A 14,009-nucleotide genomic window follows, 5' to 3' on the forward strand; every position below is an offset into this window, starting at 1 on the left:
AGGCAATTTTAGACTCCTGATAACATTGGGAACTCTCAACATGCCAATCAAAATAGGGCATACCACTCAGTTCTGGAAGTCTTTTGAGCTATTGTAATCTAATTTGGTTTTAAGGAAATTAAGTTTGGGGATTTCAGAAGTTCCCCATAATGGCCATTGACATTTCTAAATTGCCTTGGGTCAGGTCAATCCTTTTAGTTAGAAATGCATATGGGAAAGACCACAGTTTTTAAACATAAAATTGGCTGTAGTCCCTGGTGGCGGGGGGCACACTTAAAACACTTAAATAACTGGGATTCCATTTCCTAGAGGTTTTTCATCTAAAGAACAGTTTTCAAACAGCATACAGCACAAACGGCTCAGTTCAAACATTTCGCAAGCCAATCCCAGCCAGTCTTAAGGAGACAGCTCTGTCCTGGAGGAGCCAGGCTGCAGGCTTTTTTTTTTTACAGCCAATCTCCAGAAGATAGCCTTTCCAAAGAAATAGGCCAAAGACTGAAAAACCCGGCACCATTTCAGAGAAACAATCACTGTTCCCACAGGAATGGGCTGAAGACTAGCCAGCTCCAGGAGAAGCAGCCTCTGTTCCAAAGGGAATAGGTTGAAGACTAGCCAGCTTCAGTGAAATAGCTTCAGCTTCTCAAAGTCAGGCCGGAGTGCCAAACAAGTACTTGCATACAGAATAAGGCCTTAACCAGAAAGGCAAAACCTTTAAATAGATACTCAGTAAGCCTGGAGAGCATCAAACACAAAGAGTGTGTGAGCTTGAATCCCGGAGAAAGACGTGCTTTCAAACTCCAGGGTTGGAATGAAAAGCAATGAGTAGCAATGGGCTCCACCGTGGGTACTGCATGTGTTTGCTCGCCAGCCCCGGAGCCATCAGGAATCTTCTCTGGTCCTCATATAGGCCACCAAGATGTTGACCTGAAACAAACAGACTGCCAGCTATTTCTCCAGCAAAGATGGGTTTATTTGAGATCAGCAGAGAATTGCAATTTGGAGTCTAAAACCATGGCGAACCACGTGCAAGTTCCCTAAATGGCAAGAGACGGACTCTTTTACAGAGAGGAAAGGGAAGTTGGGAGGGCTAGAGTAAACCAAGAGTCCATGGCTTTTCACTGACTGAGTCCTTGCCAGTTAAAAAGAAGAGTCTTTCCTCTTCTTGTTGGGCTCTGCTATCATCACAGGGCACGAGAGCTCCTCCTTCTGGTCTGCCAACTTTATTTAATTAAGCCTTCTGTTTGTTAATTTTTTTTACAATGTCAAATCTTATCTTAAGGTTTCCAGTGCCTTTCCAAGATGGGTGATGAATACAGGTGGGCCGTATGACTGATTTGCCTAGTAGGTTTTGGCTGATATCAGACATGCAACTTATACTAGGAAGAGCATGCCATGTTCTTTGGCAGAATTTCAGTGCCGCCTTAACAGTGATGCTCTACATGAATAGAGTTCTGTGATATTGCTTGCTGGATAACAAGTGTGCAAATATCTCACATTTTTAGTGTATTTTTTGAATGCCGACTTTTGCATAGTATGGATACAAATGCCAGGTGCCAGCTTGCACCCTAAACCCTTATTATCTAATTTTAAGGGATAGTGATTTAAAGATCCCAATGGAAGCTGCTAATTCAGTCCTGGAAAAGCAGAAGCAATACATCATCAGGTTTAGATGACTTTGCTTCTTGGGTAGCTCTGGTACTATTTCCCAACTGATATCAGGCCTTCTGCAGGGGTTGAAATGCCAGTTAGTTTTGTTCTTTCCTCCGAGATTTTTAAACATTCTGTGCTTCATTTGCCTCATCTGAATATGCATAATGATATCCTAAATTTACCACCTTGCACAAAGGCAAGGCTACCAGTCAGTGAACTTTCAATAAATACATTTTCTATGGTGTTAATAAGGATAGAAGGTATATGCTGGGAATTGGGGGGTGGGGGTTGTCATTTAGTATTGACAATTAACAATTAACATCAAGTGTTAAATTCGTATATATCAGTTAGAGTGAGTCAAAACATTGTCAAAGGTTCATATAGGGCTTCCCTGGTGGCGCAGTTGTTGGGAGTCCGCCTGCCGATGCAGGGGACGCGGGTTCGTTCTCCTGTCCGGGAGGATCCCGCATGCCGCGGAGTGGCTGGGCCCGTGGGCCATGGCCGCTGAGCCTGCGCGTCCGGAGCCTGTGCTCCGCAACGGGAGAGGCCGCGACAGTGAGGGGCCCGGGTACCACAAAAAAAAAAAAAAAAAGGTTAATATAAAGTAGCATTACTCTTTGCCAGTACTTAAAGAGGTCTCAAAACAGCATTATTTACCCAAGAAAATGGGCCTTTATTTTGTACTTTTTCATTGAAACTGTTACAAAACAAAACAAAAAAGGAATGACAACTATGTATAATATACTGAGATGCACTTTAAAAAATTCCATCTTCTTCTTGTGAGTCATATAAAATACTGTTTACATTTAAAATCTACTTTGAAGTAAAAATGATTAAATGGAGTTCCACACCAACATCCTTACTGTCTTATGGCTATATGGAATAAAATGAGAGGTTTTAGATTTGGAGCACCCATGAAATACTTTGTTTTTCTATAAAGTCAATGCAGTAGAAAAGTTTAGGTCTCCAAAAGACCACAGGAGGAAAAGAGAGGTGAGGGGAGGAGAGGGAAACATCCTTCAGAAATCTGTGGTTTCACTCTGTTGTGAATTATTATCCTCTACCGTATGGGGCAAGCCACGCCGAAGTGTGATTGGTCCTTGAAGACAAAGTATACCCTAAAATACATTGAGAGAGAGAAGAGGATGAAAAAGCAAATATTTCTTTACCGCATTCTCCATCCTAGTCGCTTCATAAATGTCATCACTAGTAGCAAAGGCAGAAGACTGAGACCATGAGGACTTCAGGATCTCCAGAGGGGTTGAGACACAGGAACTTATGTATGAATACCACCTAGACCTCTAGGTACCTGGAGATAAGAACACTGGCTTGGCTATGTGAGGGGGGCTTTGGGTTGGGATATCAGTGAGAACTGTCTCCTTTCCAGAGATTTCTATGCCATTTACTGTCACTATCACCCTTCTCCCAACTACCAGTGTGGTTTGTTGGGCTCCCAGAAGACAACAACACAGTTGTTTTGCTGTCTGATATCACTCACCCCTCCTTTCCCCCCAGATCTACTTATGGAAGCCATTGTAAGCATCAGCCCTTTCTTCTCTTCACTCAACCTTAGCGATGAGTAATCTCAGAGAGTTAAGTACACCTTGGTTTCTAAATGCCTGTCTCTATTACTAAACAATAGAATGAAAATTTCAATTCAAGCAAATCATGCATTTGGCAAGTTGTATTACTGAAATAGCCCTTGAGAAATATTTTAGTCATGCTTGATGAACAAAGAAAAATCTGGTAGTTTGTGGGTGGCCTCTGGGATGTTGTATGTCTGTTTTCAATGGAACATCCTTCTAAGGAGGGTGTTTTTCAGATGTTCTTCTTGACTCTCCATTATTTTAGCCTTATATACCTAAGGTGAAACACTATAAAAATGATATATGCATAGCTAGAGCTAAGAGAACCAGAGGGATGAGAATTAAATCAGCCTGGGTGGAGGTGAGGAAGGGATTGAAGGCGGAAAAAAAGGCTTTTCTGAAAGAGCTAAGGTAAGAGTTGTGTGTTAATGGCTGAGTGGGTGGAGAGTTTGAAGAGCGAATTTTCAGAGAGGACAGTGCTAAGCAGAGTTCAACTCAAGCATCATTGTGGTGTGTACAAGGAGACACAGGGAAATAGCTGAGTCACTTTGCTGTACACCAGAAACCAACACAACATTGCAAATCAACTATACTTCAATAAATTTAAAAACGGAATAACTACCAAACGGAGGAGACACAGGGGAATTGGTAGTGTTGGAGCAGAAAGTATAAAGAATAAAAAATGAGACTGAAAAAGTAGACAATTATTTTCTCTTGCTTGGGCCCAAGATTTTGTCCTGGACACATTATCAGAAAGAAACTCTTTGTATTGGTCTTCCTATAATGAGGATGGGCTTGCGTTGAACTCCCCATAATTTATTACCAACATGTTTTGTGACAACAGTACCTCTGGGGTGAGCACATTGTGCAAAATCTAGAGCCTCAGAGTCAGATTGCTATGCTTAGAGTTCAGATTATAACAGCTCAAATCATCTGAGGAAAATAAAGCCTAAAGCAGTGTAAATATTGTTTCTGTGCTATTGAAATTGATGTCTTATACATCTTCAGCTGAATCAAAGTTGCAAAAGAAGGTATACATATTGATGGCATGAGTTCACAAAACTGTTAGTTAGTGGTTTCCCTGGGAGGAAAAAATGTTGAACTTTTTCTTTTGATTGGAGAGTAAGTTGTAAATCTGATGTTAATAAGTATCTACCGAGGGAATCTCTTGAGTTCTGAGATTGCAATCATGAAATAGGGAGAACTGATTTTTTAATAGCAAGGCATCTTGTAAGTATCAACAGGGTATATTTTCAACACAAAAGTATTAGTTGTGTTGCCTACATTAAAAGGAAGTGCAAAGTAAAAGTAAACTTTCTTGGTTGTCTGGTACTTTTTGACAGCTGTTTGTTGATCATAGTAAAATATGTGCAGAAACTTCTCTGACATTTATATTTTATTTTAAAATTCTAGTATGTATCCCAAAAAGTCAACAAACTGTCAAATGAGTTGACTCTCTCTTCATGTCTGCAATATGCTTAAATATCTAGGACATTGATTCATTCTCTCATAGGTGCCTATCTATCAATATAATGCCTAAACAATAAACATTTAAATTCAAACATATATTTGACCTATTGTTTAATTGAAACTCCCTTGAAAATATTTTAGTTATGCCTGATGAACAGAGGAAAATCTTGTGGTTTGTTGCTGGCCCCTGGAATTTGTACCACTTTCCTTAGGTTTACTAAGTCAAAAGAAGCCCCAGGCCACTCACTGTGGAAATCATCACCATTGAGATGGGTCATTGGTAAATCTCCTGGTTCTAGGGTTGGCTTCATTTGCACATAAAAATGTATTTAAATTTCTGCATTCTCTTTCCTTTTGGATTTCAATTTTAAGCCTTATTTCTTCCTTTGCAGTAAAAGATCTTTTTCTCTTGTAATATCAGCAAAAAAACAGTTGAAAAATTATTTATTCTGGACAGCAGATCTTTGTAGAGCTCTTGAGGGCATATTTTGCCTACATACAAGTATTTCCTATATAATGAGTAACTTATGGATGAAAATATGTATTAGTAACCTATTGGATGAAGTAAAAAAAAAAGTGGGATGGTCTATACACTAGGATAACCAATCAAATTTAATGAAAATATCAAGCTGTACAATTGACATCCTATAGCCAAAAAAGGTCTAATTAGTAATTGGATTCTCAGCTTTTTAACAGGTTCTTTTGTTATCTTTTAAAAGCAGCCTAATGCGAAGTCTGCACTCTTTTCAAGACCTAAATTATGATTCATCTCCAACATACTAGTAAGCATCTTGCATGTTCTAATTTTTCTTAGACTTCTTCCTGCATATGCTCACATGTGTGCGCGTGCGCACACACACACACACACACACACACACACACACACAGAGCTCTCCATTACACATTTTCTAACACATGGACTTAATTTTTTCTCTAACTATCTGATGGAATGTCTTGCCAAATGTCTTTCTAATGAACTTCTGGAGGACAGTGACTTATTCTTTCACACATTTGAATATGATTATGTGGTTAGTATAGAGTTGGGTACAATATAGGTGCTACTCATTGAATGAATGGATGGATGGATGGATGAAAGAAATGGCACAAAATACAGCTGACTACCTGAGTAAAACAGTAGATACTTTTAGATGCAGTAAATTCATAGAAAAGTGCTTGTTTCTGCTTGCATTCTAAGTATGATCTTCATCGTCTTTTCCAGAAATTCAGTGGGGTTTCAGGAAAAGTATACTAAAGTAGTGTAGCTGGGGGTGATTATCTTTTTTGGTGGGAATTAATTTCAGAGGACATTTGTTAAATACTCATCAGCACTGATTCTTCCCCTTCTCTCTCTGAGCTTTGGTGAAGTACCTCTTGACTGGAGTAATTGTTTTGTTTGTGTATTCACACCTGCAAATGCAAGGAGGCTCCAGGTGACGTGCCTAGTTGCCCTTTTCACTACCAAACTGCTCCACACACTTTGCAATAGCTTTATCTTTAAAGGAAACACCTCAGTCTGTCTCTCTAATTGAGAGTGAATCCCATCATCTAATTAAGAGATTTATCAATACAAGCAGTGGGTTCCTGGTGTGTACTCTGGGACAAGCAGAAATTCAATCTAAGAATGCCTTACTTTTCACCCCTGAAGCATTAGGTCAAGCAGTTGTGTGTGTGTGTGTGTCTGCGTGTGTCTGCCATTCGTACATTCACGTGAGAGAGACTTAGGTCCTGAGAAGTGATGGGTGATTCATGTGGAATCAGTCCTCTTATAACAACAGCAGGATAGAGCTTGTTTCTAAAACCTTCAGAAGAGGTGAGTAAGCCCTGGGCACACAACCCCAGGGAGGCCAGAACTACGAAAATGTTGAGGCAGGAGCTAGAGAGCATTCACATGTGTTATTTTCCCTATTGTCTATTATATCTAACACAAAATGTTTTACCGATCAAAATGAACTCACTATGACTTTGTGAAAATGACTTATACACTTCGGGACAAGTATTGTTTTCTCGTCCTTCTCCTATTTCCCTCCTATACCCTTCTTCAGCCATAGGTACCTTTTGCCATGACTGCTCTCTCTATGAAGCCCAACTAATATGCTAACTTTTCCTTGCCTTTTCTTGTACTACACTGCCGATTAAAAGCATTCGATCCTCCTCTTCTCAGTCTACTTCTATTATCCTTGTAGTATCTGGCTTTAATAAGACTACCAATAACAATGATGATGACCATGATGATGATGATGATGACTGTAAACCCTGCAGTAGACTATGAACTCCATAAAGGCAGGAACTGTATATGTCTTATTCACCATCCTATAAATGAATGACAGTGCTAGCAGAGACCTTTGACTGAAAGCTTGCTCATCTGCAGATGAGGTCACTAAGCTTCAAAGTGAGGATAACCATACCTGCCTACAAAGTGTGGTTAGAGCACTGCTTCTCAAACTTTAACGGACATATGAATCACCTGGGGAATCTTGACAAGAGGCAAATTCCTATTCAGTAGGTCTGGAGTGGGGCCTAAGTTTCTGCATTTCTTACAAGCTCCCAGGTGCTGCTTACTTTGCTGGTCTGAGTGAATCAGAATTCTGGGTACCAATATTCCTTTAGAATTACCTGCAGATGAATACGTAAGATTCAGGTCCACCCAGATCTGCTGAATCATATTTCTGGAAGTGAAAAACCACTGACCTACACTATAAGCAATCTAGTGGTTATTATGAAGATTAAATGAGCAAAGTGTATGTGGAGTGCTTTATAAACAAAAAAGTAGTATATAGGTATTAGAAGTCACTGTTATTTTTGTAATTGTTACCATTTTTATTGCTTGTCAGTGATGTCAGTTTGGTTTCTATACCACTCCAACATAAATGTTGGTTGAGAAGGCTGTTTTTACTAATACACGTCTGCAATAAAATGTTCTAAATTAAATTACTGGAATATTCTTGTGGCAGTTTTAGCAAGGATACGGCAAAGAAAAAATGCATATGCTATCACCCTATTGCTACATCTTACAATGGAAAAAATATGTATATTTTTCAGTATAATATATACTAATTCCCAATAACCTTAAATTGTTATATTCCCCACTGATTTAATTGTTACAAATTAAAACTTAACTAGTAAAAATATAATATAAATAAATAATAAAAAATAATTCCACATATATGCCTGTTTTATGAAATAGAGTCCTAGAAATGCATTTAATGCAAAAAAGCAGCAAACCAGCTACCCATAGTTCACAAGAGCTTCTGGGTTCATTTAAATGAATACATGGATTTGACTGAAAGGCATTTGCTGTTTAGCTTGGGAAAGAAATGAACAGGTAGCTCTCACATCTTCCTTATATCCTTATATGTCTTAGCACTGAGATAATTATTCTAAAACATACATGGGCTTCCCTGGTGGCGCAGTGGTTGAGAGTCCGCCTGCCAATGCGGGGGACGCGGGTTCGTGCCCCGGTCCGGGAAGATCCCACGTGCCGCGGAGCGGCTGGGCCCCTGAGCCATGGCCGCTGAGCCTGCGCGTCCGGAGCCTGTGCTCCGCAATGGGAGAGGCCACAACGGTGAGAGGCCCTTGTACCACAAAAAAATAAATAAATAAAATATACATTTCATGGTTGAATTCAAGGTTGTTTCTGAATTTGACATTTATGTGTTTAATTATGCGTCATCACCCTAAGATTAAAATTGTCTTTCAACTTGGTTCAGCAAAGAATATTGCTGATCTAGATGTAGGAAAAACACTTGTTTTAGCTTATTTTTAACCCTATAAATTTCCTTTTTTGGAAAACTGCCATGGTGCTAAAACTGAACTTTGATCCCTTTTCTGTCTTCTTTTTGTCTTTCGTCAGTCTGAGTCGAGTGTTACCTGCAGACAACTGTGGATAGATTTCATATCATTTAAAATAAGTATTTAAAGGCATTAAACATACAAAATGAGAAAAGTTTCACATTTGGATTATGGCCAGGGTGATGAAACTATCTCATTTCTCATGTCAGTTTCAGTCAGCTTTGTAGTGGCGGCTAGAGTACTGGGCTGAAATGGATTGTGACTATTCACCATTGACCACTAAGAACGTGGAACAGAAGAGTGAAAGCATACATACCAGGTATTCTCCATCTCAGGATTAGGACAGAATGTCTTCAAGAGTGGAAAAAGCACAGGCTTTGGAGTCCGAGATGCCTTGGTTCAAATACCAATCCTTAGTCATGTTATCCGAACCTTTGAGTCTCAGTTTCCACATATGTAAAATGAGAATACAATGTCTCTCTGAGTGTTGTAGTGGGTATTAAATGGGATAACAGAAAGAGAGAGAGTAACTAACAAAATGCCTGAACTCTAACCTAGTGCCTCTAAGAAGGGCAGCCAATAGATCAGAGTTAGTAAATACACCATTAAACACATTTGCTACCTCATCATTAGGTTATCATGTATTTGCATACCATCACCTGGCAAATCCTTTAAATAGATGTATTTTATTAAGGGAAGCAGAGAAAAGGCCTAGAGTTCTTAGAGTGGTTGAACAGGGAAGGGTGGGACAAAGTAATATGCCAGTAAGCAGGTAAGCAACTTGAAAGCACTGTTCATTTGAAAGGCAAAGAAAGAGATCAGTGCTATAGCAGTAGTGCCTGAAACAGAGTAAGAACTATGTAAGCATTTAATAACTAAATTAGAAAACAAAAAACAAACAAAAAAGCCTCAGCCAATACACTACATAAGTAACAAGTCTAACTGCAGAAATGCTAGGGATGTTGTGTGCTTCTCTCTTTTTGATATCTTCTGTTTCTCTTTTAGGATTGTAGCGAGATTCCCCACTGTGAAGCCAAAAAAATAGCAATATTTCTCTGACTATAAAATAAACTTTTTTTCCTCAATGTTTGGAAAAACTATTATGGGAAATGAAGAAGAAAACCCTACAAGAACCAAAACCTCTGAACTTCCTTTAAGGAAGGTTTTCTTTATAAATAATCAACAAATTGGATAGTAGGCTGTTTTATCATAGCATATATTTCGACTTAGCACTAACTCTTTTCTTCATTAGTTAGTAGTGCACTGGTGAACATGTTTACCTTCTTTAATAACTTTAAACTTCTTGAGATAAAATATTATGCTTTATTTATTTTGTATTTCCTACAGCACCCTGTATATATAGTACATTTTATTTAATTCTATAATACATGCTCCTTGCTTTTGTGAGAGATTAAATATTGGGTTAAAGATTTTTTTAATTAAAATTGATTAATTTAACTACTGCTATCTTAATAACAAACTCAATATGATCTCACATTGTTACCAAACCACTGCTGGTGATCTGATACAATTTGAAGGAAGTTTTCCAGACTAAAAAATCCTCATTAGTTGTCACTATGCCAGTTCCTCTCAAGCTATATGGCATCTCTAGCAGTTTTGCCTCCTGTGCCTTGCCTAAACTTCTACATGTCAGTTAAGCTTCACAGGATTAGAATAAAAGGCTTGATCTAAATAATAGCAAATCACTGTATTTTGTAAATTTTGTCATTGCTACTTAACTGAGTCTACTGTGCCTTCTTCAAATTTGATTTCTCAAATTACTCAAAATCCAGGTCTTGACTTAATAAAGTAGGATGTAAGTGAGGTACATTTATATTCCTGATCCCTGGGTAAATTGTATTCCCAGAAGTTTTCTCACATTTGAGCCTTCATTTATGGGTCCTTACGAACTATCAGGACCTAAGCATTAGCTAGGTCTATATGCTACATATTCGATGCCCATGACACTTTTTGAAGTGGCAACCTACTATCTCTTTTCTTCTTTTCTTAAAACTACCAGTGCTCTGCATTTTTTATTAATATATTCACAGTCATCTCATGTTTCTCTGCTCTCCGAACCTGGATATTAGCCAAGCTCAAACTGAGCCTTGCTTGGCTTTGGGAAAACATAAAGCAAGCCTATGCATTCATTAAGACTGAGCAGTCTTTCCTGAGGGACTCTTGGAATTGCACCATGTAGAGTTAAGTCTGTCTGACCTGAATAGATATAAATGTCAAGTCTACTTCACGTTCACTTCAAGTCAAAAGAGTAGTAAAGGTGATCCCATTTATAGATTTAAAAAAAAATGGAATTGCTACTGTGTGTAGCTACCATTATGCACATGTATAGTGTATCCTTGATCTGATAGAAATAGCATCCCAACCTCAATGTCACAGGGGAGTCCTCCAACTTTAAATATTATATTTCTCTGAATCTTAGAAGTTCCTAATGATGAATCAGTGCTCAATCAGTGTTGGCCCTCTGTGAGTTCTTGAGCCACAGAAGCAAATATTTTGGCACAAAATTATTTTTTAAATTTACATGGTGATAATAAAAACAAAATATTTCCGGGGTAAACATTTGCAGGGGTAGATCTTGTTATACTCTGAGCATATCTTGTTTAATGATCCCTTCCTGGATTCTGAATATGTTGTATAGTCTGGAGATAGATAATTTCAGTTATTGTATATATGTATATGTTTAATTCAGGTTGAAATTTCCGGGACAGAAATTATTATATCCAGGAACTATGTTATGCAATAAACCATATTCTAAAATAAACCATATTCCTAAAGTATGCAAAATTCACCCCCAAAACAAATTAATGTAGAAGTCAAAATAGACATAAACATTGAGGTTACAGTGCCATAGTAGCAATATATTTGCTACAGTCCAGCATCTCTTGTAGGTAGAATATATTTACAAATCAATTTTCTTTGTAATGACTTGGCCAGGTTAGCTTAACATTGGAATTGTCACTCTTGCCCATCAGTTCCAGTCTCTTTATAATCCCGTGCCTAGTGTGGGAGCCTAAACTAAAAAGAGTAAAAGAAAGTTTGTTTGCCCATATTAACATGATTGAAAGGTCTAGATTTGCTCAGTTCAGGTTTATTTTTAAAAGTTGGTTAGTGAAATCATCTTGTTTTAAACTTATATATATATATATTTTTTTGTTTTGTTTTGTTTTGTTTTGTTTTGTTTTTTTGTGGTACGCGGGCCTCTCACTGTTGTGGCCTCTCCCGTTGTGGAGCACAGGCTCCGGACGCGCAGGCTCAGCGACCATGGCTCACCCGCCCCGCTGCTCCGCGGCATGTGGGATCTTCCCGGACTGGGGCACGAACCCGTGTCCCCTGCATCGGCAGGCGGACTCTCAACCACTGCGCCACCAGGGAAGCCCTAAACTTTTATATTTTTTAAAGCATAAATTATTAACTTTTTATTTTAAACCATTTTAGAGCTATCCTGTAGATATAGTCTCTGACTAAAAATTATTATAGAGTTTCAAAAAAATCTGGTATCACTTTCATCAATTGGAAAATGCTCAGAAAAATAGCATTAATGTACTGCCTTCTTAGTCACATTTAAAAAATGTGTAGATAAACTTATACCACAGAAAACTCATGTTTATTTTTTAGGAGAAAAAGTGATTGTAAACAAACAAACAAACAAACATTTCCTGATTTTTATGTTTCCAATAGTTCATGCTATAGTGTTGAGTTTGATTCTCGTTCCTGGAATCTCCAGACGTCACGACTGGTTTCCATTATATCCAAACTCTAACCTTCACAGGTTCTGAAACAATCTGACCCTAGGGTAGGAGAAATAAAAAGACCAGTGATTCCTAGATCATCCGCTTACTTACCACCAAGCCAACTTCCTGCTTGTCCAATTTTGAACTGATGCTCTGTTCCCCAAATTTGGCTCTTGTATTCTTTCTTGTGATCAAACAACCACCTTCTTCTTTAGTTCCCTTAATTGTACATCTGTTTTGTTCCTCATGCCTGAATTCTAGCCTTGATATCCATGTTCTCCAGCAACTTGGGTTCTATCTTGCTTCTTGGTCCTTCCAATTTTCTGCAAATTTTTACTCTGTACCGTGGTCTTAATATTTGTGGAGCCACTACCTATTGTCAGAGTTCTAGGACAAGAACCTACATACCTGAAAAATGTTTAACATTTAACTCCTTGGAAAAATGCCCTAATTTGTTGTGTTTGTTTCTAGACTCCCTTGGACCTTTCAGATATAAATTTCCTATGTTCCTATTTGTCTAGACTTCCTTAATCTGTTGTTCCACATTACCTTCTAATTTCCTAGTCTCTAATTCTCAGTCATTCCCTTTCTGGGTCATCACTCCATAAATATGGATTCGCATCTCCATTGAATCTAGTAATAGCTGATAACTGGTACATTTAACATGATCTGATAGCTCATAATTATAAAATATTGCCAATTAAAATGCTCTTTAAACAAATAGTTTGTGCTGATCTTTTTAACCCATTAGTTAAAGAATATTTAAGCATAATCTATTAGCAATCTATTACTATAATGAAGGCTTTATAATTTTGTCCCACCAAAGAAAAATGCCTCTTTTAAAATAAGTTTAGTTACTACTTCAACTGTATGCTTTTTCATAATTTCTTTGTATATCAACTGGAATGCTGCAATGTCAGACAATCTCCTGATCTGTAAAATGGTATTATTATGATTTTAACATGAGATTGCACATGCAATGTGCATGGAACCTGGCACCTAGTAAACACGCAAAATGTTAGCTATTAGAAATAGAAATACATTAATGATGAATAGTGATTACTATTTTCTTTTGTTATGTTTATATTTTATTGAATTATTAATCACAATATTAGATACACATTTTGACTTGGACTTAATGCTTTGAATTTAACCACTCCAACTGCTTCTTAATAGCTAACTTATTGAGGCACAGTCAGTGATAATTGGTAAGTGAACTTCCAGAAGTCAATCTAGAACAAACTGGGATTTGTAAAAATAACTGTCCTCTTGGAAAAAACAGAGTTTGAGTAGAAGATCTGACACGGTTTTTTTTTTAGCAATAATAGAAGAATTATCATCTCTTGGAGAGTTGTCACTTATCTCATGCTTCTTAACGTGATAACAAATATTTCAAGATGCATCTTAGGCTGAGCTAAGTGTTACATTTTTTACAATCCCCTTCAAGTTGGCAGCTTTGTTATTCATATCCACCTTGGCTTATAAATGCAAACTTCAAATATTTTAAAATGTTATGTGGTTACCGAAATAAAGTGCCAGGTGTACATGTCAGTCAGTCTTGTGAGATTAATGAAATGTACTTTAGTTGTAATAGTGGAAGAATAAGTGGGACTATTAGTCGTGACATTTTGGTATTGATATATACACACAGTCTTTCATGAAAAAGATCAAAAACAAGAAAAACAATAATAACAATATAAATTTTGAAGTTTATTAGTCACAAAAATCAAACAAGTTACACATGGAAAATGTTTTTATATTC

Source organism: Lagenorhynchus albirostris, chromosome X, assembly GCF_949774975.1.
Source record: "Lagenorhynchus albirostris chromosome X, mLagAlb1.1, whole genome shotgun sequence".
NCBI classification, from domain to species: domain Eukaryota; kingdom Metazoa; phylum Chordata; class Mammalia; order Artiodactyla; family Delphinidae; genus Lagenorhynchus; species Lagenorhynchus albirostris.